Genomic DNA, 23465 nt, shown 5'->3' with positions numbered 1-23465 from the left:
GGCAGCTCCGCTCCTCCTCACCCGCACCCTCCCTTGAGTGGCCTGTCAGTGACAGGGTCGAGCGACCCTCACTATAACCCAGGACCACGTCTTCAGGGGCCTTCCAGTTCCTGGCCTTAACTAAGCTGCCTCGTTCGTGAAATGACTCTCTTTGATAGCGTTTCATTGTCCCCCCCCCACCCTCCCTCCCCCCTACCCCCTACCCCTAATGGTACCCCTCCCAGTAGCGGGAGTACTGATGTGTGTGTGTGTGTGTGTGTGTGTGTGTGTGTGTGTGTTGGGGTGAGGGTTGGGTTGGGTTCTAAATCAATAGACGCATGTTGGGGTCGATCCACGTTTTCCCCTAATCTGTTCCCTTTTCTCGCACTCATGTGAGGATGACAGAACTTGGGGTTGTAGAGGAACTATTAATAACCTTCTTTTGATAAGACAGAACTTGGGTTATAGAGGAATTGTTAATAACCTTCTTGTGGGAAGACAGAACTTGGGGTTGTAGAGGAACTTTGATAACCTTCTTGTGGGAAGACAGAACATGGGTTGTAGCGTAACTGTTGTGTATTCGAAGATGGACTGCAGAGTTCCAGATGGTAATACAGAAACCAAATAATATAACTTCAGTTAAACAAAAGACGACGTAATTCGAAAGACCTAAAAAGACGACGTAAATCGAAAACCTAAAAAGACGACGTAAATCGAAAACCTAAAAAGACGACGTAAATCGAAAGCCTAAAAAGACGACGTCAATCGAAAAAGCTAAAAGGACGACGTAAATCGAAGAAAACTAAAAAGACGACGTAAATCGAAAACCTAAAAAGACGACGTAAATCGAAAACCTAAAAAGACGACGTAAATCGAAAGCCTAAAAAGACGACGTAAATCGACATCCTGGGCAGATAATAAAACCCACCGACCCTGTGACGTCTTCCGTCGTAATGAATTCTGTCTCAGCGGGGTTTAGGGACGACCTCCTCTCCCACCCTCCCTCTCTCTCTCTCTCTCTCTCTCTCTCTCTCTCTCTCTCTCTCTCTCTCTCTCTCTCTGGAAACATCTGTAGTGACCGGAAGCGTCGTGAATGTCGGGGTTATTCACTGGATGGCCCAGTGATGCCAAATGGTCCGATACAACCATGATCTCAGGTCACACGAAATGACCTGGTAATGCCTGAGCTCCGACGGTGCTGAATGACACAGTGGCTCCCGAAGTCTCTGCTTATACCGGTAGTATATATATATATATATATATATATATATATATATATATATATATATATATATATTCCTATGAGCCCACGGGGAAACATGTGACAATCACATGTTTACCAAATGGCGTCCTAGCTTCGTCTCTTCGATGTATATCAACTGACTTATATTCCTCTCTTGTGTCTCCCCTGATGATGTGATTATTACACGAAAGTGCACTTGGGAACTTTTCGTGTTTCATTTTCCCCGTGGACTCATAGGAATATCTTGATCACGCGCAAAATTGTGATCCTTTCCAATATATATATATATATATATATATATATATATATATATATATATATATATATATATATATATATATATATATATATATATGAGAAACTGACGAAGACTGGCTCATCCTTCATATACACACATATATATACATAAACGCCCATACACGCACCTATACATACATATACATATCAACATTTACATATACACAAACACATAAAAATATACACATGTACATATTCATACTTGCCTTCATCCATTCCTGGTTCATGCACCTAGGCAGTAATAATGGGTCCAGCGCGTCGAAGGGATCCAAATGGGGTGTTTCTGGTGGCTCCAGCAAGTCTTCAGATGACTCGGTGTTTATAAAACATTGGTCGCTTCTGATGGGTCGAGCCCCTCACAGTATACCTGGATGGTGGCGATGATGCGCGGTGATGCCCTACGAGTTCGCGGTGTGTTCCAGCGAGCGACCAGAGGCTTTGTGGAGTAAGCTGATGCTGGAACGACGCCCTCTCCCGTTGCTTCATGCACCTGACATCTTCATCGTCTGTTAGTCCCTATGTTTCCCTGTGTTCCCTTAAGGACACCTTGTTATTACTCAGGGACTCCCTGTCTCCCTGTGTTTCCTTAAGGACACCTTGTATTCCCTCAAGGACACCTTGTGTTCCCTCAGAGACTCCCTATGTCTCCCTGTGTTCCCTTAAGGACACCATGTATTCCCTCAAGGGCCTCCCCGTGCTTCCTCAGTAGCTCCCTGTGGTCTCGTCAGTGACGCCCTGTGCTCCTATCAAGGGCGCCCTTCGCTTCCTTAAAGGACACGGTTTGTTCCTGCCTAGGGCGCCATTCCCCCCTCCCCTCCCCCTCAAATGCACCTTTTGTTATCTTTAAGGTCAGCTTCTGTTTCCCCTTAGAGGCCACCTTTTCGTCCCCCAGCACAAAGCCACCCACTGTTCCCCCCCAGCACAAGGTCACCCCTTCGTGTTTCCCCTGCGCTTCCCCCCCCCCTCCCCCTCCCCCACCTTCCCCTCACAAGTCCCCCTTTCTGTTTTCCCCTCACTATGGCCACTTGCCACATGTCCAGCATCAGAATAATGCACCAGCTTCTCTCTCTCTCTCTCTCTCTCTCTCTCTCTCTCCCAACAGGCTGTTGATCTGTTCCGCGCGCGCGCGCGCGAGAGAGAGAGAGAGAGAGAGAGAGAGAGAGAGAGAGAGAGAGAGAGAGAGAGAGAGAGAAACAAATTGATTTAATTTTTGTGTCGTCTTTTTTTTTGGTGTGTGTGTGTGTGTGGTGTGTCATGGCGGCCTCCCGGCTGACGCATTACTGGCCTATACGAAGCCTGGCGATCATTATTGTTGTGTCTCTTTTTTTTTTTATAGTAATTTGACGTCACTCTTTTTTCATATGATTGTGGCGGACTCGTATATTACTCTTTTTTTTTCCAGCTTGCGTCCATCGTATTATGAGGCGGGTGGGGTCGTGAGGTTTTATAGCTTCAACTTTTGTTTACATATTTTTCTCCCTCCCTGTGGGAGTCAATATTGTATCATGGCTTCAGATCAGCGGGGGTCTATTTCGTGTCGACCAGGTGCGGGTGTGTGTGTCGACCAGGTGGGGGTGTGTGTCGACCAGGTGAGGGGGTGTGTGTCTGTGTGTCCGTCTGTTTTGTTTATTTGCTCGCTGCCGCCTGGGTTTCGTTACAGACAGTGGCTGTCTAGTTCCGCTTATGTCTGTGCTCTGACTATGGTGGTGTGACCTGACCGTATTAGGGTCAAGGCTAGAGGGGTGGTGTGACCCTATGACCTTACCGTATAGGGTCAAGGCTAGAGGGGTGGTGTGACCTGACCGTATAGGGTCAAGGCTAGAGGGGTGGTGTGACCCTATGACCTTACCGTATAGGGTCAAGGCTAGAGGGGTGGTGTGACCTGACCGTATTAGGGTCAAGGCTAGAGGGGTGGTGTGACCCTATGACCTTACCGTATAGGGTCATGGCTAGAGGGGTGGTGTGACCTGACCGTATAGGGTCAAGGCTAGAGGGGTGGTGTGACCCTATGACCTGACCGTATAGGATCAAGGCTAAAAGTGTAGGCTCACGACCCATCGTGTTCTGTGGTAACCTCACCACTGTCAAGGGCTTGACAGCCTCGGATGGCCAGCTCTTGGACAACATCCCTTGACAGCCTGGGGTTTCCACCCCCGTAGACTACAACCTTTGATAACCTGGGGTTTCCACCCCCCCGTAGACTACAACCTTGGATAACCTGGGGTTTCCACCCCCGTAGACTACAACCTTTGACAGCCTGGGGTTTCCACTCCTATACTGTATCACTTGACAACTTGGAGTGTCCAACCCTGGACCACAGGCCCTCGCTAGATCGTCAATCTTAGTGTAAACCTGATTTTAAGTCTCATTCAGTCCAGGTTATATTATGAAGTGTCTCCTTAGTACAGCACTGTAGCTGTAGCTGCCTCATATGTAACCTCATAGATGTAGATGCAGGCATTTTGTACCCACTTGAACCATGAAGGCTGGGTGAGCAATGATGATTATTAAGGCAAAAGAAGAAATGAGTTTAGGGAACAGAAAATATCCTTATGGAAAGGCCTGTCCTCATAAATGAAAAGGCCCGTCCTCATAGATGGAAGAGCCTACCCTCATAAATGAAAAGGCCCGTCCTCATAAATAGAAAGACCTGTCCTCACAAATGGAAGGGCCTACCCTCATAAATGGGACGATGAACCATAATATTACCTTGGCCTCTGAGAATGGTGTGTACTGGAGTTAAGTGACCCCCAGTAAAGTGTCCCCCTAGTAAAGTGCCCCCGGCAGGGGTGTGTGATGTCCCCATGGCTGTTTGATTTGTGTATGGATGGGGTGGTTAGGGAGGTGAATGCAAGAGATTTGGAGAGAGGGGCGAGTATGCAGTGTGTCGGGGATGGAAGGGCCTGGGAAGTGAGTCAGTTGTTTTTCGCTGATGACACAGCACTGGTGGCTGATTCGAGTGTGCAACTGGAGAAGTTGGTGCCTGAGTCTGGAGGAGCGTGTGAAAGGAGGAAGTTGAGAGTGAATGTGAAGGAAAAAACCAAGGCTGCTTGGTTTAGCAGGGTTGACGGGACAGGTTGGTTGGGGGTGTGAGTTTGGAGGAGTGAGTGAAAAGAGGGAGCTTAGAGTATATGTGAAAGAAAGGAAGGGGTTAGTGGGTTTAGGCAGATTCATCTACCATCATATATATATATATATATATATATATATATATATATATATATATATATATATATATATATATGTATATGATGGTAGATGGATTTGCATATTTTTATTTTCATTTGACTTCATCTTAAGTTGGAGAGATTTTCTTTATGTTCTCCCTGAATTATTATTTTCCGGCCTCTCCACAAACAGACACAAGGGCTGATTAATTCCATCCCTCAAGTCGTAAGATCTTGCCAACTCATCAGGTGTATCATGTATTCTGAGCCTGGTATGTGAAGGTACCTGGAAAAACTGGATTGCACGAGCGATTTGGTTACATTTTGTGTCGTGCTTGAGACCCAAGCCTACTAGTCATGCTCAAGGGCTGGAGCCTCAGGGCCGTGAGTGAGGAAGGAGAATCGCTGACAGTCTGATTATGTACAAGTTCTTTGACAACTTTAAGGGACACAAGGATAGCAAACAATTTACTTTTCGTGTTTTGGATGGCCAGACATTGACGTCCTCCTTGGGTCTAGGTAGGTTAAAGCCGTCTTCGTCAACAGGTCTTCCTGGTGTGGTTAGGTAGAGGGAGCCATAGGTAGTGATATTGTGATGAGTGTTGATGGTGTCAGTGTGATAACGGGCGTTTGTTATCGCTCTTATCTTCAACTCATGAACGCTGGACAACCCTTATTACTTCCTCCTGCCCTCCGTCCCCTTGTGTATCCAGTGTCTGTTCATCGCAGGAAAGCAGACAAGATTCGAACCGATGCGCTCGATCCTCGGGCGTGAATGCGTCATGGTCGGGAACGCTTACCGCTACACCACGGGAGGCCCATAAGTTTCATAGTCTAGGAATATATATATATATATATATATATATATATATATATATATATATATATATATATATATCTTTTCTTTTTCTTTCAAACTATTCGCCATTTCCCGCATTAGCGAGGTAGCGTTGAGAACAGAGGACTGGGCCTTGAGGGAATACCCTCACCTGGCCCAATTCTCTGTTCCTTCTTTTGGAAAATTAAAAAAAAACGAGAGGGGAGGATTTCCAGCCCCCCGCTCCCTCCCCTTTTAGTCGCCTTCTACGACACGCAGGGAATACGTGGGAAGTACTCTTAATCCCCTATCCCCAGGGATATATATATATATATATATATATATATATATATAGTCTCCCTGTATATATATATATATATATATATATATATATATATATATATATATATATATATATATATATATATATACAGGGAGACTATATATATATATATATATATATATATATATATATATATATATATATATATATATATATATACACATATAGTCCCGCTGTATTTCTTGTATCCAAACTTGGTCACCGACGAGGAAAGATAAAACAAATACAGAGAAGATCAACAAGGCGAATAACGTCACGCAAAGATAAAGTTTATCAAGAAAGACTCGCATGTATATTATCTCTGTGTGGGAAAGTGCGAACTCCGACTGATTATAAAAGCTTAGAAAATACAGAATGATTTCGACAACATAATACACAAGATAATCTCATCGTATTAGATTGAAATTCAGCGATTAGAAATGCTTACGAAATAACCTGATGATTGTTTGAAGTAAATATGTCTGTTCAAGTTGCGGAATCTATATTTCTCATTTTCTTTTTTTTATCTTTTTCATCTCTTGAGTCGCCACCCTAAACTATTCTGTCTTTCACCCTAAAGTATTTCGTCTTTCCATCTGACTAGATTAAGATTCCCATTCCCACTTTCCCACAGAATTTCTATGATAGTGTCCCTCTGCATGGTGTGTCGTGCTCCTTCTGAGCCATTTTTCCAACCGACTCGTGTGTGTGTGTGTGTGTGTGTGTGTGTGTGTGTGTGTGTGTGTGTGTGTGTGTGTGCGTGCGTGTGTGTATGTGTGTGTGTGTGTGTGTGTGTGTGTGCGTGCGTGTGTGTATGTGTGTGTGTGTGTGTGTGTGTGTGTGTGTGTGTGAGGAACTGGCTGACTGGGGGAGGTGCCTTCTGCTGCATGGTCTTGTCTCTGTCGTCAGTATGTTCGTTCGGGACTTGAGGTAATATTACCGTCACCCAGCAGATATCTCCCCCCCCCCCTCACCCTCCCCCCTCCCCTCCACGGACCACCAGGTCCCCTATTATCTCCCAACTTACCACGTACTCCCTGTATTTCTCTCTTATTTCTCCCCTTTCTCTCCTCGGCCCACACCTCAGTGTACACTTTCCGTAAACTTTCAACACCCCCTCGTCTCCCCCTCTCTTGTCTTCTCCTCCTCCCCTCCCCTTACCTCACTACCGCGACAAGGTGGTGGTGTGGGAGGAAGGGTGTGAGGGAGGGGCGGGCCAGGTCCCAGCAAGAGCACCCCGGGATTCGCGCTCAATTTGGCCCGCCGCCTGGACGCCTCCTCCATGATCCGGAATTGAAAGTGACGCCCGGCCGGGTGCCAAGACGTGAGGGAGGGAGGGAGTGCCAGGGGTGAGGCGAGGGTGGTGGCACTCACGAGGAGGACCTGGGCACTGTAGGAGGAGTGCCAGGGGTCGAGGCGAGGGTGGTGGCACTCACGAGGAGGACCTGGGCACTGTAGGAGGAGTGCCAGTGTCGAGGATGGTGGCACTGGTGACCCACACACAGGCTCTATTTGACTTACGAAGGATGTGGGAGGGAGTTGAGATTCGTGACCTCAAATAGTATCGAAATTATTAAATGGCTAGGGGGGGTCCAAGGGTCATAACCTCTGTGTATAGGCGTTTTGTAGGAGGTCGGGGGTGGGGGGGTCAGTGTATGGACACGAGAGGGTCATGACCAGGCGTCTATGGTCGGTGTGTAGCACTGTGGGCAGGAGGGAGGGGCTGGGAGGTGCGCGGGAGGCCTCAGAAAGAGCTGCCTCCGATCCCTTCACTCCTGATGTTTGCTCTCGTGTCCTGGGAGAGCTACTCGAGTCGAGGGGAGAGGGCGAGGCCGTTGCAGCGAAACTTACCAAGTTGGGGGAGAACTTTGGAAACGAGTTGAGGGAGGGAGGGAGGAGAGAGAGTGGTTAGGGGGGTGGTGGAGTTGAAGAGGAGGGTGAGAGGAGGAGGGGCGGGGGTTGGTTAGGACACGAGGGCGAGAGAAAGGGCGACCTATGGCCGGAGAGGGAAGAAAGCGAGGTGGCGGTGGTGTTGTTTACCTTGAGGAACGTATGAAGAAGTCCAGGAGGTTTGTCGTCAGCCCCTGGTCTTCCCTGCCCCCTCTGTTGTGTACTGCTAGCACTGAGGAGTGTGGGCTCCCTGAAGACCCCTGGCCTTCGGGAGTTCGGGTGGGACCGACCCCTGGGTCTGGAAAATATTTATAGCCGTGGGGAGAGTTACCTGGTCCTGAGATCTGGTTAGATGGCCTTGGCCTTGGTGGTTGAGAGGAGGGTCTGGGAGGTGACCATGGCCCTGAGGCGTAGGAGAAATGTATGTGACCAGAGTATCAGGTTCAGGATACACCTCTGTCACAAGGAGCCCCCGATTTAGGGGGGGAGGGCTTGGGAGAATTTCCTGTCCCTGGAGGCCAGAGGGAGGCCCTGGGAGAGGACAGGTGAAGTTTTTCCAGGCCCGTAAGGGAGGCCAGGGTGAGGTTCCTGACCTTACGCTGCAGTGAGGGTGAGGGAACACATGGGAGACACAGATGGCGAGGTTATCTGCTGGAGGACAGTAATAGCGTCATACATATGTAATCTGTGTAGATGGAGACAGAAATGTATCGTAGAAGGCTCCTCCCCTCCCTCCACTATAGATGGAGACGGAACAGTAGAGCAGAAGGCTCCTCCCCCACCCACCACTATAGATGGAGACAGGACAGTAAAGTAGAAGGCTCATCCACACCCACCACTGTAGATGGAGACAGTAAAGCAGAAGGCTCCTCCCGACCTACCACTCCCTACGGCATATAAGCCGGTAGGCAAATAAGTAAGAAGAAACACAATGCAGCCCAGCGAGAACACACTGACAAGCAATGTACATTAGTAGAGGATTTTGAATAGAAAACAAATTATATGATTTCTGCCGCCGGGTGCCCCTGGGAAGGAGGAGGAGGAGGAGGAGTGTGGCTGCTCATGTATGAATAAATGTGGAATACATGCATACTGAATTATCATTCTTGAGCCGATCTATCCGCTGAAGCTTGGATGTCACTGAAGTACTTGTGGAGTTGTGTTGTAAGTGTTGTGATCGTCTCCCTCTTGGCAACATGTGGGGGTTGTTACCCCCCTCCCCCCCCCCAATGTTGTGGTAATCTTTTCCTTAAGAAACCTTTACCCACATCTGTTGTCTCCAATCTTCTTCACTTAAGCTTTATTCCGTTATGTTTTCGTCCCTTTTTTATCTGTGTGCGACCTGAGGGGAAATGATACTTCAGTGATTTGATCAGTATTGTGAAGTCTTTTGATAAGTTATCTTGGATGGCTTCTGAGTCTGAAGTTGATTTTTTCTATCTTCTTTTTTTTCTAAAGGAAACTAGTTTTAGATTTCCGAGTCTTTGTTCTTAGGGCAAATTTGTAGTTAACGGAGTTTTGTTGCTAGTCTTTGTATTCGGTCTTCTTATTTTTGCATCTTTGAGAGAGTCTGGTGACCAGAGATGACTATGTTATTCCAAGTGTTGTTTGGCAAAGGCGATGTAAAGAGTAAGTCCTTCTGTCCTACATCTTTTGTTTTATGATTTATATCCCAGGTTAGCAAACATGATTAAGGGTCGTAGGGTATTCAGGGTTATGAATGGAAATGGTCAGCAACTTGTAGAGTTGTGTGCCTGGTTTAAAAAGAGGGACGCACCACAAGTGTACGTATTCACATGGGTAGGAGAGGTGGTCAACGTCTTGATTAGATTACATATTAGTTGATAGGCGTGTAAAAGAGAGACTTTTGGATGTAGATGTACTGAGAGGGGCTGCTGGTGGGATGTCTAATCTTGTTGGAGTGAGGGTGAATTTTGTTGAGGTTTTCGAAAAAGAGGAAACAGTGAGAATAGAGTCGTGAGAGTAAGTGAGCTTGGAAAAGAGATTTGTTTTGGAAAATATACCAGGAGGAATTCATTGTAGAATGACAAATTTGAGGGTAAACGAAGCAAGGGGAGTGGGTGAGGAATGGGAAATATTTTGGGAAGCATTGCTGGCATGTGCAAGAGATGCAAGTGGCATGCGAAAGGTGGGAAATGGGCGGATTAGAAAGGGTAGTGAGTGGTGGGATTAAGAAGTAAAGTTGCTGGTGAAAGAGAAGAGAAAGGCGTTTCGGCGGCTCTAATAGGGAAGGAGAGCAAATGACTGAGAGATGTACAAGAGAAAGCGGCAGGGAGTCAAGAGGAAGGTGCAGAGGTTGAAAAAGGAGGGCAAATGAGAGTTAAAGTTAGCGAGTATCATTGAACTTTAGGATGAATAAAAAGATATTTTGGATTGGGTTGATGTTGTGAGAAGATCAAGAGAGCACATAGGAACATCGGTGAAAGGGACAAAAGGGGAAGTGCTAGCAGTTAATGATAAATTGAGGAGGAGATGAAGTGAATATTTTGAAGGACAGTTGAATTTGTGTGATGACAGGGTGGCAGATGTAGGGTGTTTGGGTCTGGATGGTATTCAAAGTGAGAGAGCCATAGAAAATAGTTTGGTGAAGAAAGAAGTGATGAAAGTCTTACGTAAAATGAAAAGTGGCAAGACGGCTGACGTGGATGGTGTTACAGTTGAATTCATTAAGAAAGTTGGTAACTGTGTTGTTGATTGATTTTTAAGGATTTTCAGTATATGTATGGATCATAGTAAGGTTCCTGCAGATGGAGGGAATGCATGCATAATGCCATTTGTATAAATTCAAGGGGGTAAGAGTTAGTGTTTAAACTACAAACATCTAAGTTTGAGTACGCCTGGTAATTTGTATGGGAGGATATTAATTGGAAGAGTGAAGGTATGTACAGAGCATCGGATTGAGGAGGAGCAGTGAGGTTTCAGAAGTGGTAGAGGATGTGTGGATCAGGTGTTTGCTTTAAAGAATGTATGAGAAATACTTGCGAAAATGAAATGGATTTGCGTATAGCTTTTATGGAACTGGAGAAAGCATATTTTAGTTTGCTAGAGATGCCTTGTGGAAGGTATTAAGAATATTCTGTGTGGAAGAAAAACTGCTAGAGACTGAGAAGTTTTATCAAGGAAGTAGTGCATGTGTACGAGTAGGAAGGGAGGAGAGTGAATGGTTCCATGTGAAGGTTGGTCTGCGGCTGGGGTGTGTGATGTCCCCATGGTTGTTCAATTTGTTTATAGATGGGGTGGTGAGAGAGGTAAATGAGTCTTGAAGAGAGGGGCGAATATGTAACCTGTGAGGGTTGAGAGGGCCTGGGAAGTGAGTCATTTGTTGTTTACTGATACAGCACTGATAGCGGATTCGAGTGAGGAACCCAAAAGTTGGTGACTGAGTTTTGAAGAGTGTGTGAAAGAAGTTGGAAGTTGACAGTAAATGTGAATAAAAGCACGGTTATTAGGTTTAGCAGGGTTGAGGGACAAGTACGTTGGGTGTGAGTTTGAATAGAAAAACAATTGAAGGAAGTGAAATGTTTTAGATGCCTGGGAGTGGACATGGCAGCGAATGGTACCATGGAAGCGGAAGTGAGTCATTGATTGGATTAGGGGGTGAGTGGGGGGCAAGTTTCTGGGAGCGCTGAAGAATGTTTGGAGAGAACATTATCTTGAATGGTAAAAAAATAGTATGCTTGAAGGTAAAGTAGTCCCAACAATGTGATATGGTTGCGATGCATGGGCTATAGATAAGGCTGTGCGGAAGAAGATATATGTTGGAAATGAAATGTTTGAGAACAGTATGTGGTGTGAGGTGGTTTGATCGAGTACATAATGAAAGGGTAAGAGTAGATGTGTAGTAATGAAAAGGATGTGGTTGAGGAGAGCTAAAGAGAGTTTCCTGAAATGGTTTGGACATGAGTGAGGAAAGGTTGACAGAGAATACATGTGTCAAAAGTGGAGGGAACAAGGAGAACAGGTTGACCAAATTTGAGATAGAAGGATGGAGTGAATCAGATTTTGAGCTATCGGGGCCTGAACATGCAGGAGGGTGAAAGGCGTGCAAGGGATGTAGTGATTTAGAACTGGGGTCGACGTGTGCTGTCACTGGACTGAACCAGGGAAGATGAAGCGTCTGGGGTGAATTATAGAAAAGTCCATGGTGTTTGTTGTGGACAGGAAGCTGTGGTTTCGATGCATTACACATGACAGCTGGAGAATGGATGTGAGCAAATGTGGCCTTTCGTCGTCTGTTGCTGGCGCTACCTCGCCGACGCGGGAAATGGCGGTCGAGGATGGTGAGAGAGAGAGAGAGAGAGAGAGAGAGAGAGAGAGAGAGAGAGAGAGAGAGAGAGAGAGATGCATAAGTTGCTTTTTATTACATAAAGTTTTACGTCACTTTATATGTTTTAAGTCATCATTTCCAACGTCGCCCTCTTCAAATATTTTTGATAGTGACTTACAAAACTGTTTCACATTCGTGTTGGATCTCCATCCCACCAGAATGCATAACTCTACAGAATCATTTGCCATGTTTCTGACCACCACAATAATTTTGTCTCAAGTGTATTAGAACAGCCGTACTGTGTGATGACAATTTTTTTCTTTCCTTCGAGGCCTATTAGAACTGACATATTGCTGTACTATGTGACGACTTCATTATTTCTTAGCTTCATGTCGTAAGTCCAGGTGGATTTTGAGATTCCATCGGGAAATTCCTTGTGCAGATCATTGACTCAGATGAGAAAGCATTGTACGAGTCCCAGGACTGAGCCTTGTGGTACCCCAGTCGTCACAATGAGCCACTCGGATGCATCCTCATTTAACGCTGCTCGTTTTCTACGTGAGCCAGTCCGAGATCCAAAGGCGTACTGGATTAAATCTAACGGTACGTCTAACAGTCTGTTATGTGTGTTTTTGTTAAGAGTTTATTGGAAGTGTAGTTCTACGATACCTGAAGATATACTTCTGAAACTTAATTTTTGTATATACGTCTAAAGAAATAATTGTGCTTGATCATTGAATTATGTTGTGTTACGAGACCCATCTTTCGTTTTCAGTTATGTATTTACCGATCGTATTTGCGAATCAAAGTGATGTATATAGTTGAGCGAGTGATTCTAGATGTACATATTTGAGTGATTCTAAAAAGATCGATTTTTTTCGATTGCATGTAAGAGAAATTTCATAGCTTCTCTGGGCGTCGTGTAAAAAATTTTCCATGACTCTTGTAGAGGAGGAGGAAGAGAGATCTCAGAAACGAGTGATTTGCCAGAGAAACGTGGGGTCAAAATCGTTCGACTCGCATCAGACACATCGCTCACTAAAATAAATCTCTGCAGGGCCGAAGCTGTAAGACTACCTCCTCGTCCAGTGTTCCTTACGTTATACTGAAAACCCAAAATAAAGATTGATGGGTCGATAGATAATAATGTGACGCTCACTCTCAGTCTCCCTTCTCGTAACAGTGGGTGTTCCATTTTATCATTCGTGTCCTTGAACATATTCTGATGCTTCGTATACCCAGTGTTGCCCAAGTTTGTATTGTACAGTTGCCATTAACGCGTTTGTCCCCCCCTTCCCCCCAACGAGGATTCTTTCGTTCCCCTGCTCCCCCACCACCTCTCACCACCTCCTGTGCTCCCTGTATTGTGTCCACTGTATGCTCTCTGATGGCCTCCACTCACACCCGGCCGTGTCCCCCTTCCTCCACACTATCGCGCTCGTGTGCACTGGGACAAACAAAAGCTCCTGAAACTAAACTGGTGTTTCATTGACGAGCTTCCAAGTCCTTCGACACTTCTCTCGTCCCTGCAGCTGGGGGAAGAGGTCCTTGACCTTAGGGGGTTGAGTCAGATGGGGCTCTAGCCCTGGCCGGGGGGGGGGGGGGTGAAGGGTGAGATGGTTCCAGGCCCTGCGGGTGTGATACCTGACCCTAACCAGGGAGTGAGAGGTGGTTGGGAAGTGGGGTCTACTAGATGGATAGAATATTTTTTTGGTCAACTTGGGGACTTGGGGAAGGTCCCCTTACTTGGGAACAAGAGATAGACGTTCTCTCTGACCATCTTGGGGACAGCAGTAGGTCCCCTTATCTGGAAACAAGAGACAGAAGTTCCCTCGGCTAACCTGGAGACTGGGGGAATGTCCCCTTACTTGGGAACACGAGATAGAAGTTCCCTCGTCCAATCTGGGGACAGAGGCAGGTCCCCTAACCTGGAAAGAGAATAAAGAAGTTCCCTCCTCCTCCTCCCCAACCCATCGCCGCCCTTCCTGGAAATGCCCTCGCAGTGTTTGCCAGTGTCAAGTCCCAGGTTTAGAAAAGATGAAAGACAGTTTTGTCACGCTTGTCCTCTCGACGTCATTGATACATATTCCGGCTCACGACTCTCTCTCTCTCTCTCTCTCTCTCTCTCTCTCTCTCTCTCTCTCTCTCTCTCTCTCTCTCTCTCTCTCTCTCTCTGTGCACTCAAAAGAGAATGGTCCGGGATGTTTTGAAATATGGCCGCTACCATAACATATTATCTCATTAGAAGGTAAAGGAACGCTAGAACGTCTTGTTTATCCAGCCGTCCGCCTCCCAGACATCTTTCCCAGGACCCTTGTTTTCACAGAGACCGACATGACACGGGCAGAACGTGCCCCACTCAAGACCACATCTCGAGTGAAATGAAAAAAAAAGAAGAAAAAATTGTAAGAGAAAAAAAGAAAAGAATGTAGAAATTAATCAGGGCTCTGCATTTGTTTTTAGATCTGATCTTTAAAGGTAGATAGCAAGAGAAGGAGAAGTCGAAGGAAGGAAGAGAATTTTTTACAAGTTTTGCCGTTCGAGGAAAGGAAGAGGAGGAGGAGGAGAAGGAGGAGGAGGGGGTATTGTTATAACGGTCAATCCTCGTGTGGTTGGTCTCCACTCAAAAACTATACGAGAAGCAGCAGCCAGGCGCGTGTCCACACCTTGGTATGAGGGACACAGACAGACAGCTCAGGGGAAGTATTGGTCAGAATGATACCTTTAGGAGAGGGAGAGGACAGTAGCAACATTATAATGGGCTGGAAAGGGAGAGTTGCAGAGATGATGCCTGGAAAAACGAGTGAAATGGATGGTTCTTCATTCAGCTCTCGTGCATAGGAAGGTGGAGAAAGAACCACCTCGAGTGCTCTAGACTAGGGTGAATAGAACCCCTGTGGATATGGAAAAGCTGCTCTCAAAAATGATTACGGCACTTGTATAACACTCACAGCTTTTGGGAAGCACACTGGATTTCCAGGACAGAGTGTAGGATATGGTTATGCCCAACATGTTTATGTTATTACAGGGTTACATTGTGGCGTTTTGAAGTTCAAAAGAGGAAAACGAGTGACGTTTAGAAAGAGATGTAGGGATAACTTGCTTCTTAGCATTGGTGAGTTTAGCCTGGTGACGCTCCCCATTCTTAGACGATCCACAAGTCCAAATTGAGAGAATAGATGAGTTCATTGCAAGAAAGAGAACAAGTATGAGAACAAAGGGTGTGTGGGGGGAGAAAGGAAATGTGTAAAGTGGAATCGAATCGGTTTCGAAGTTAATGAGAGAAGATCATTTATAGAAGGAAGAGAATAGGTGATAGGACAGAGCCTTGTGGAACGCCAGAGTAAAATTGTCCAATGACCAGACCATCACCGAACACAACAAAACAACTATTGCCTCCCCCCTTGAAGGTTGGTGCGATGGATCCTGCGGACTTTGGAGACAAAGTAAGTAAAACCAATGATGATATTTTTCCAGGCCTTATTCTCTCACGAATAGAATACTCGTGTGTGCTGACATTACTACAAGGCTGGCGAAATTGCAGTACTAGCAGAAAGTGTTCACAACAGAACTTTTTTATGGCCCACATTAATATGATGAAGGAACTGAATTACTGGGAATGGCAGACATCTCTGAGGCTATACTCCCTAGGGCGCGCGGATGGGAGAGATATATCATCATCTGTACCTGCAAAAATCCTAGAAGGCGTGGTGCCCAGCGCACGCTTGGAAGTAACAATCTATTGGCGCGCCAAGCCGTGGAGAATTCTGTAAAATACTGCCCATGAAAGCAAGAGGTGTGATATGCGGAGAAAGATAAGACGTCCTCAAACATCCGGGGACCTTGGCTCATCACCCCCTTGCGGAACGCTATGGAATGCACGGGGGAGAGGTTTAAGAGTTCCCTGGACGAGTAATATCTAAATTTACCCGACCGGCCAGTACGTGGGGCTTGCGGGCTGCGGCGTCCAACAGCCTGGTCGACCAGTGGCCCAACCCAGCGGCCTGGGGCCAGGGGTAGAAGAACTGAGACTGCTATAGGTTTAGATAAACATTTGATAAGGTAAGAGAGAGAAGTTGTGCGCGAGTCAGCAACCGTTGTAATGGATCAGCCAGAGGTGGAAGCAGTGCATAGAGTAGTGTGTTTGGTTAGAGACTGTATCTCACTAGTGTAACACTGTAGTAGACTGTATAATGGCGTCTGGCTCCTGTATCTGTAGTTTGTATGACAACTTTTAACATATCTAACTTATAAATTAACAAATAATTGGAAAATTGATCGTGTTTGTGGATTATTTATTTTCGTTAACTTTAACCATATCTCAAGTATATTCCATAATTGGATCTTGTGCTTTTGTATGATATTTTCTTGCAAAATATCATTGGAATTTGGTAATCATTTGATTGATTAAACTAAATCTTGTTTTTATATATTTAACTCACGATTCTCAAACTTCCTTTTAACGTTAATGTTACAGTTTACGTGTTGATCAAACCGACCCTTGACCTGCTCGTTAAGCCCGGCCCGCCCTTGACTGGTAAGGTGTGGACCCCCCCCCCCCCTTAAGGGTGAAGGGCGGGGTGCGAGAGCCCAGTGTGTGTGTGTGTGTGTGTGTGTGTGTGTGTGTGTGTGTGTGAGGCTGGACCGTTAGGGTAGACGGACGAGCACTGTAGCTTCTGGCTAGTGAGGTGTGAGGTGAGGTATGAGGTGTAGTGAGGTATGAGATGTGAGGTGAGGTGTAGTGAGGTGTGAGGTGTATTGAGGTGTGAGGTGTAGTGAGGTGTGAGGTATAGTGAGGTGTGAGGTGTGGTGTGAGTTATAGATGTATAGTGAGGTGTGAGGTATGAGGTGTGAGGTGAGGTGTAGTGAGGTGTGAGGTATAGTGAGGTGTGAGGTGTAGTGTGGTGTGAGTTATAGATGTATAGTGAGGTGTGAGGTGTTGTGAGGTGAGGTGATTCTCTGTATCTTGGTGACCATACGGGGTTCTACTTACATATCTACTTAAATTACCGAACTTACCTACCTAACTACCTACCTATGTAACTACCGAAGTACCTTCCTATTTGAGTACGTAACTACTTTACCTACCAAGTTCCCTCCCTCCCTACCTACCACAGTCATCACCACCACCTCCACCACCACCACTACCTCCACCGCCACCACCTCCACCACTACCTCCACCGCCACCACCTCCACCACTACCTCCACCGCCACCACCTCCACCATCACTGAGGCACCGGGGAACTTCAGTTCTCTCTCCCTCACCAACCTTCCAATTCCCAGAGTTGAAAAATCCTGTTGGTTAATTAAACTTTAGTGAGTGAACGAGAGGCTGGAGTCTGGCTAACTTGTTCACAGACTTTGCCTCCTTCGCCAGTACCACTACCCACTGCCACAGCCCACTACCCCTCCACCACTACCACAGCCACTACTACCCCTCCACCACTACCACAGCCCACTACTACCCCTCCACCACTACCACGGCCACTACTACCCCTCCACCACTACCACAGCCACTACTACCCCTCCACCACTGTCACAGCCACTACTACCCCTCCACCACTGTCACAGCCACTACTACCCCTCCACCACTACCACGGCCACTACCCTTCCACCACTACCCCTCCACCACTACAACAGCCCACTACTACCCCTCCACCACTACCACAGCCCACTACTACCCCTCCACCACTACCACAGCCCACTACCCCTCCACCACTACCACACCCATTACTACCCCTCCACTACTACGATAGCCACTACCCTTCCACCACTACCACAGCCCACTACTACCCCTCCACCACTACCACAGCCCACTACCCCTCCACCACTACCACACCCATTACTACCCCTCCACTACTACGATAGCCACTACCCTTCCACCACTACCACAGCCCACTACTACCCCTCCACCACTACCACAGCCACTACTACCCCTCCACCACTACCAAAGTCACTACTATCCCTCCACCACCACGATAGCCACTACCCTTCCACCACTACCACAGCCCACCACTACCCCTGCACCACTACCGCAGCCCACTACTACCCCTCCACCACTACGACAGCCAGTACCGTTCCACCACTACCACAGTCACTACCCCTCCGCCACTACCACAGCCACTACTACCTTAGCCTCCATCGCCAATACCCCCCATGGATATTGTACATTGTGCTCCCCTAATTATACCTGTCCTTCTTAAGGCAAAGACCTCATAGTTTTTTTTCAATATATTTAACAAATAATTTTAAATTATTTATTATGTCCTCAAGTCTGCAAAGGAACATTAATTTTTCCCTTCTGGCTATTGCTCAAGTTCCAATTTAAAGTTTGATTTTATGATCCCTCGTTTATTATATTAAAATTTAGTAATACATAAAAGATACTGGCTCGGCTTGGTTCATTCTCCTGTGTAACCAAAGAATATATATATATATATATATATATATATATATATATATATATATATATATATATATATATATATATATATATATATATATATCAACTGATTTATATTTCTCTCTTGTATCTCCCCTGATGATGTGATTATTACACGAAAGTGCACTTGGGAACTTGTCGTGTTTCATTTTCCCCGTGGACTCATAGGTATATATATGTATATGAAAAGGATATTTTGGAGAATGTTGCTGATGTGCGAAAAACAAAAGAACAGATAGGGATATCGGTGAAGGGGGGCAGAAAGGGAAGTTGTCACAGGAAATGATGGAATGAGGAGGAGATGGAGTGTGCATTTTGAAGGACTGTTGAATGTGTTTGATAATAGAGCAGCAGATGTAGGTAGGGTTTTTGGTTCGGAGTGTTATGCGAAATGATAGGGTCATGGAGAGTGGTTTGGTGAAGTGAAAAGAGGTGATGAAAGTCTTACATAAGATGAAATGTGGCAAGGTGGCTGGAGCGGATGGTGCTACAGTTGAAATTAGTAAGAAAGAGGGAGACTGTTTTGTTAATTGGTTGGTTAGGATTTTCATTGTATGAATGGATCATGGTGAGGCACCAGAAGATTTTTGGAATGCATGTATAATGCCATTGTATAAAGGCAAGGGGATTAAGATGAGAGTTCAAACTACTGAGGTATATGAGTTTGTTGTGTATACCTAGTAAGTTGTATGGGAGGGTATTGATTGAGAGGGTGAGGGCATGTACAAAGCATCAGATTAAAGAGGAGCAGTGAGGTTCCAGAAGTAGGTGAGGATGTGTGGATCAGGCGTTTCCTTAAAGAATGTGTGTGAGAAATACTTGGATAAACAGGTGGATTTTATGTGGCATTTTTGGTTCTGGAGAAGGCATATGATAGGGTTGATAGAGATGCTTTGTGAAAGGTATTAAGAATATACGGTGTGAGTTGTAAGCTGCTAGAAGCAGTGTTTTAATCAAGGTTGTAAGGCATGTGTACGAGTAGGAAGAGAGGAGAGTGAATGGTTTCAAGTAAAGGTTGGTGTGCGGCAGGGTCGTGTTATGTCACCGCGGTTGTTTGATTTGTTTATGATGGTTATGATGGGGGAGATGAATGTGAGAGTTGTGGAGAGAGGGGCGAGTATGCAGTCCATGAGGGATGAGAGGACCTGGGAAGTGAGTCAGTTGTTGGCTGATGATACAGCTCTAGTGGCTGATATGAGTATGAAACTGCAGGAGCTTGTGACTGAGTTTGGAAGGATGTGTGAAAAGAGGAAGTTAAGAGCAAAGGTTTTTAGGTTCAGCAGGGTTGAGGGACAAGTTAGTTGGAGTGTGAGTTCGAATGGAGAAAATTTGGAGGAAGTGAAGTGTTTTAGATATCTGGGAGTGGAATTGGCAGGGGATGGAACCGTGGAAGCGGAAGTGAGTCATAGGGTGGGTGAGGGTGGGGGGGAGATTCTGGGAGCACTGAAGAATGTGTGGAAAGAGAATACGTTATCTACAAGGACAAAAATAGGTTTGTTTGAAGGTACAGTATTTCCACCAATATTTATATGTATGCAAGCCTTGGGCTATAGGTAAGTCTGTGCTGAGGGGAGTGGATATGTTGGCTCTGGATAGGGAGCTGTTGTTTCGATGGATTACACATGACAGCTCGTGTGTGGATGTGGACGGATGTGGCCTTTTTTCGTTAGTACCTGGCGCTACCTCACTAACTCTGGAAACGACGATTAAGTATAGGTGGAGCGGGGGTAATATATATTGCAAATACTGAAGCTCTTAAAGCCTTATTCATATATCTGACTTTTGCTCTTGATTTATTTTATAAGCCTTTTGCATAATGAGTATAATCTCGCATTATACGAGAGGAAGTCTGTCAGGTTTACGATTTCATAAACCTTGTTTTTAACGGTCGTCTTTACGTACAGCTTCTCCAGCCAGCTGATGTTCAGGACGTAATAGACAGAGGGGGTCCCTCCACACTGACCACCTTTGCCATGACAGTCGCAGGGGAAGGTTTGTCGCTGACGTGAATGTCATTCCGTAATATGCATGTATATATATGTCAGGCCGTATGACGCGTCCTAGAGGGAAGCTGAGAGAAGAATATTACTGTGTTATTTCAGACTCGGAAACTGAATTTTACAGGTTGCACCAGCAATACGAGATGGCTAAAAAAGGCAATAGAATTTTTAATTATTTTTTCTAAATTAACTTATTTATTTGTCGGTTTGTATTGACAAAGCATTTCAGTGGTAGCGTGGGTGAAATGCACATGGCTACGGGGTAGGTGTAGGCCTATATAGAGCGCATGTACAGCGGGGAGAATTCACCACGGTAGGAGGGTGACAGGTGGGCCCCAAGTGGGCCCCAGGGACCCAGAACGTACAGTGGGCACAGTACATCAATATACGAGGGTGACAGGTAGGCGCACGTAGGCCCTGGGGATCTTAGACAAAAGCCCGTCCCATGTCACTCCCAGAGATCCTCACCCAAAACGACCTTTCCTGACGCCGCAGGATATGTCACCCGACGCAGAGCGAGTCTTCCTCCCCTTTTCCCAGGGGAAACATCAGTTCTTGATTGACGTGAATGCAAATAAAACCCCTCCTTCTCCTCTTCCTCCTCCTTCTCCTCCTCCTCCTCCTCCTCCTCCTCCTCCTCCTCCTCCTCCTCCTCCTCCTCCTCCTCCTCTTCCTCCTCCTCCTCCTTCCCTCCTCCTCCTCCTTCCCTCGTCCTCGTCCATGTTGGGCCAAACAAAAGCGCTGGCGTCCGGCTGAGGTAAAGTGTGGCAGGAGCCTGCTGTCATATCTGGCAGGACCTGGGTGGTGAACACCCGGGGAATACTGTTCCCTCGTTGGTGTAATGAAGTTAGAATGATATGAGGGAATATGAGTCCTCTGGGGATGAGAGGGAGGCAGGGAGGTGCGAGTAGGTGGGGAGGGAAGGAGGGAGGGCTGGGGGTGTATTTGGGCAAGTGGGAGGGAAGTAAGGGAGGAGAGAAGGTGAGGGAAGAAATCGTGATGTGGAGGAAAGTTGAAGTGTCCAGAGAGGAAGAAGAGTTGGAGGACTGGAAGATGTTGTAGGTGAGTTTGGTAGGTACCAGGAGGCCGGCCAGCCAGCCTTGTGAGACATTGGATGCTATGGACAGCTGGTGCTTGGGGGAGGCAACTCTGGCGTTGTAGACTGTAGACAGCTGGTTCTTGGAGGAAGCAACTTTGGGCACCAGGTTCTTGGAGGTGGTAAGAGGGACACTGAGGCTGTAGAACAGCATATACATGGAGACGGCACCATTGCACATGAAGCTCATGTTGTTATACAAAGGAAGAAACAAAACTAGTCCCAGATTCAGTATGCCAGAGAGAGAGAGAGAGAGAGAGAGAGAGAGAGAGAGAGAGAGAGAGAGAGAGAGAGACTTAGGAAAAAGTATGAGGGAACATTTAGATCGCTGGGAGAATTGACTTCAGTAAGCTGAATGATCTCTGCCTCTTTCACAACTCCACGACGTCCACAAAGCGAATAACTGGTCAAGATAAAGACGCTGGATGTGTTCATTCGCTGATGAACAGGTTCAATAGAAGAACTGAAACTATCGTTTGATACCAAGTGTTTTTAGGGTTTCAAACTCCATCCCTCAGTGTACCTTTGCTCCCTCCCGTACCCTATGATCGTGTCAACAACTCAGAGCTCAGCTGTGTGCCATCATTTACCTGTCTCCACGTTGGTATGATACAATCGTCCACTAAGGTCATTATAAAACCTGCAACACACGTATCATCCAAGTCGTCCAATTAGCCTCCGGAAATAACTTAGTGCTCAACGAAGAAGAATTTCAATTCCACCGGTACAGGGGAAGCGAAGGAGTTCAACACTGCATGCTGAATATCAACATGGAATCGGCACTGATCACCACACCAGAGAGATGCGTTAGAGATATACGGGTGACGCTGTTGGATGACCTCACATTTGGAGAAGGGAGAGTGTGTGGTGGTAAGAGGAATGTATGTGTGTGTGTGTGTGTGTGTGTGTGTGTGTGTGTGTGTGTGTGTGTGTGTGTGACATAGCTGAAGAGGGTGTTCTGAAATGGTTTGGACATATGGAGAGGATGAGTGAGGAGAGGTTGACTAAGAAGTATACATATGAGAGGTGGAGGAAACAATGAAATGGGGAAAATCCAAGGAGGAGGTGGCAGGATCGGGTGAAAGATGCTTTGAAGGTTCGGGGTCTGAACATGCAGGAGGGTGCGAGGCTTGCAAGGGATAGAGCGATTTGGAGCGATGTAGTTTACAGGATGCGACGTGTTGTCAGTGGGCTGAATCAGGGCATATGAAGCGATCGGGAAGGGAAGGAAACTATGGAAAGGGCTCTGGGGCCTGGTTGTGGGAAGGGAGCTGTGATTTTAGTGCATTATACATGACAACTAGAATATACATGCGAGTGTATGAGGCCATTTCTTCGTCTGCTCCTGGCGCTAGCTCGCTAACGCGGGATATGGCGAATATATACATATGACAAAAATGATGAGAGGAGCGATTGAATTCACGAAAAATGATAGGGCTGGTGCTTGGAACCGTAAGATAAGACGCAATACCAGTGTCGTTGCTATGCAAATGCTGTACTCCTTCACGACTGGGTTTACGCCTGCATGACACCATCACCCAATCAGACCCGGGGACGTAGACGAGCTAACAGACAACCAGGAGGCTCTGACGTACCCGCCCACACATGGGATGGGGTACAACACCCTTAATCCCCCCCCCCCCCCCGTCCCCCCAGGGATGGACGAGAGGCTCATCAGTTTACTCATTAGGACAGACACGTGAGAGGTCGGTGCCTCATGATTTACACGTGGAACTCTCACGATAGGAAGTTAATGAGGAGGGAAAACTGGAACCCCTGCCGTCTGTGTGTGTGTGTGTGTGTGTGTGTGTGTGTGGAACCCCTGTCCGTCTGTGTGTGTGTGTGTGGAAGCCCTGTCCGTCTGTGTGTGTGTGTGTGTGTGTGTGTGTGTGTGTGGGACCCCTGTCCGTCTGTGTGTGTCTGT

This window comes from Panulirus ornatus, chromosome 4 (genome assembly GCF_036320965.1).
Source record: "Panulirus ornatus isolate Po-2019 chromosome 4, ASM3632096v1, whole genome shotgun sequence".
Lineage (NCBI taxonomy): Eukaryota > Metazoa > Arthropoda > Malacostraca > Decapoda > Palinuridae > Panulirus > Panulirus ornatus.
Note: the sequence above shows the minus strand (reverse complement) of the source record.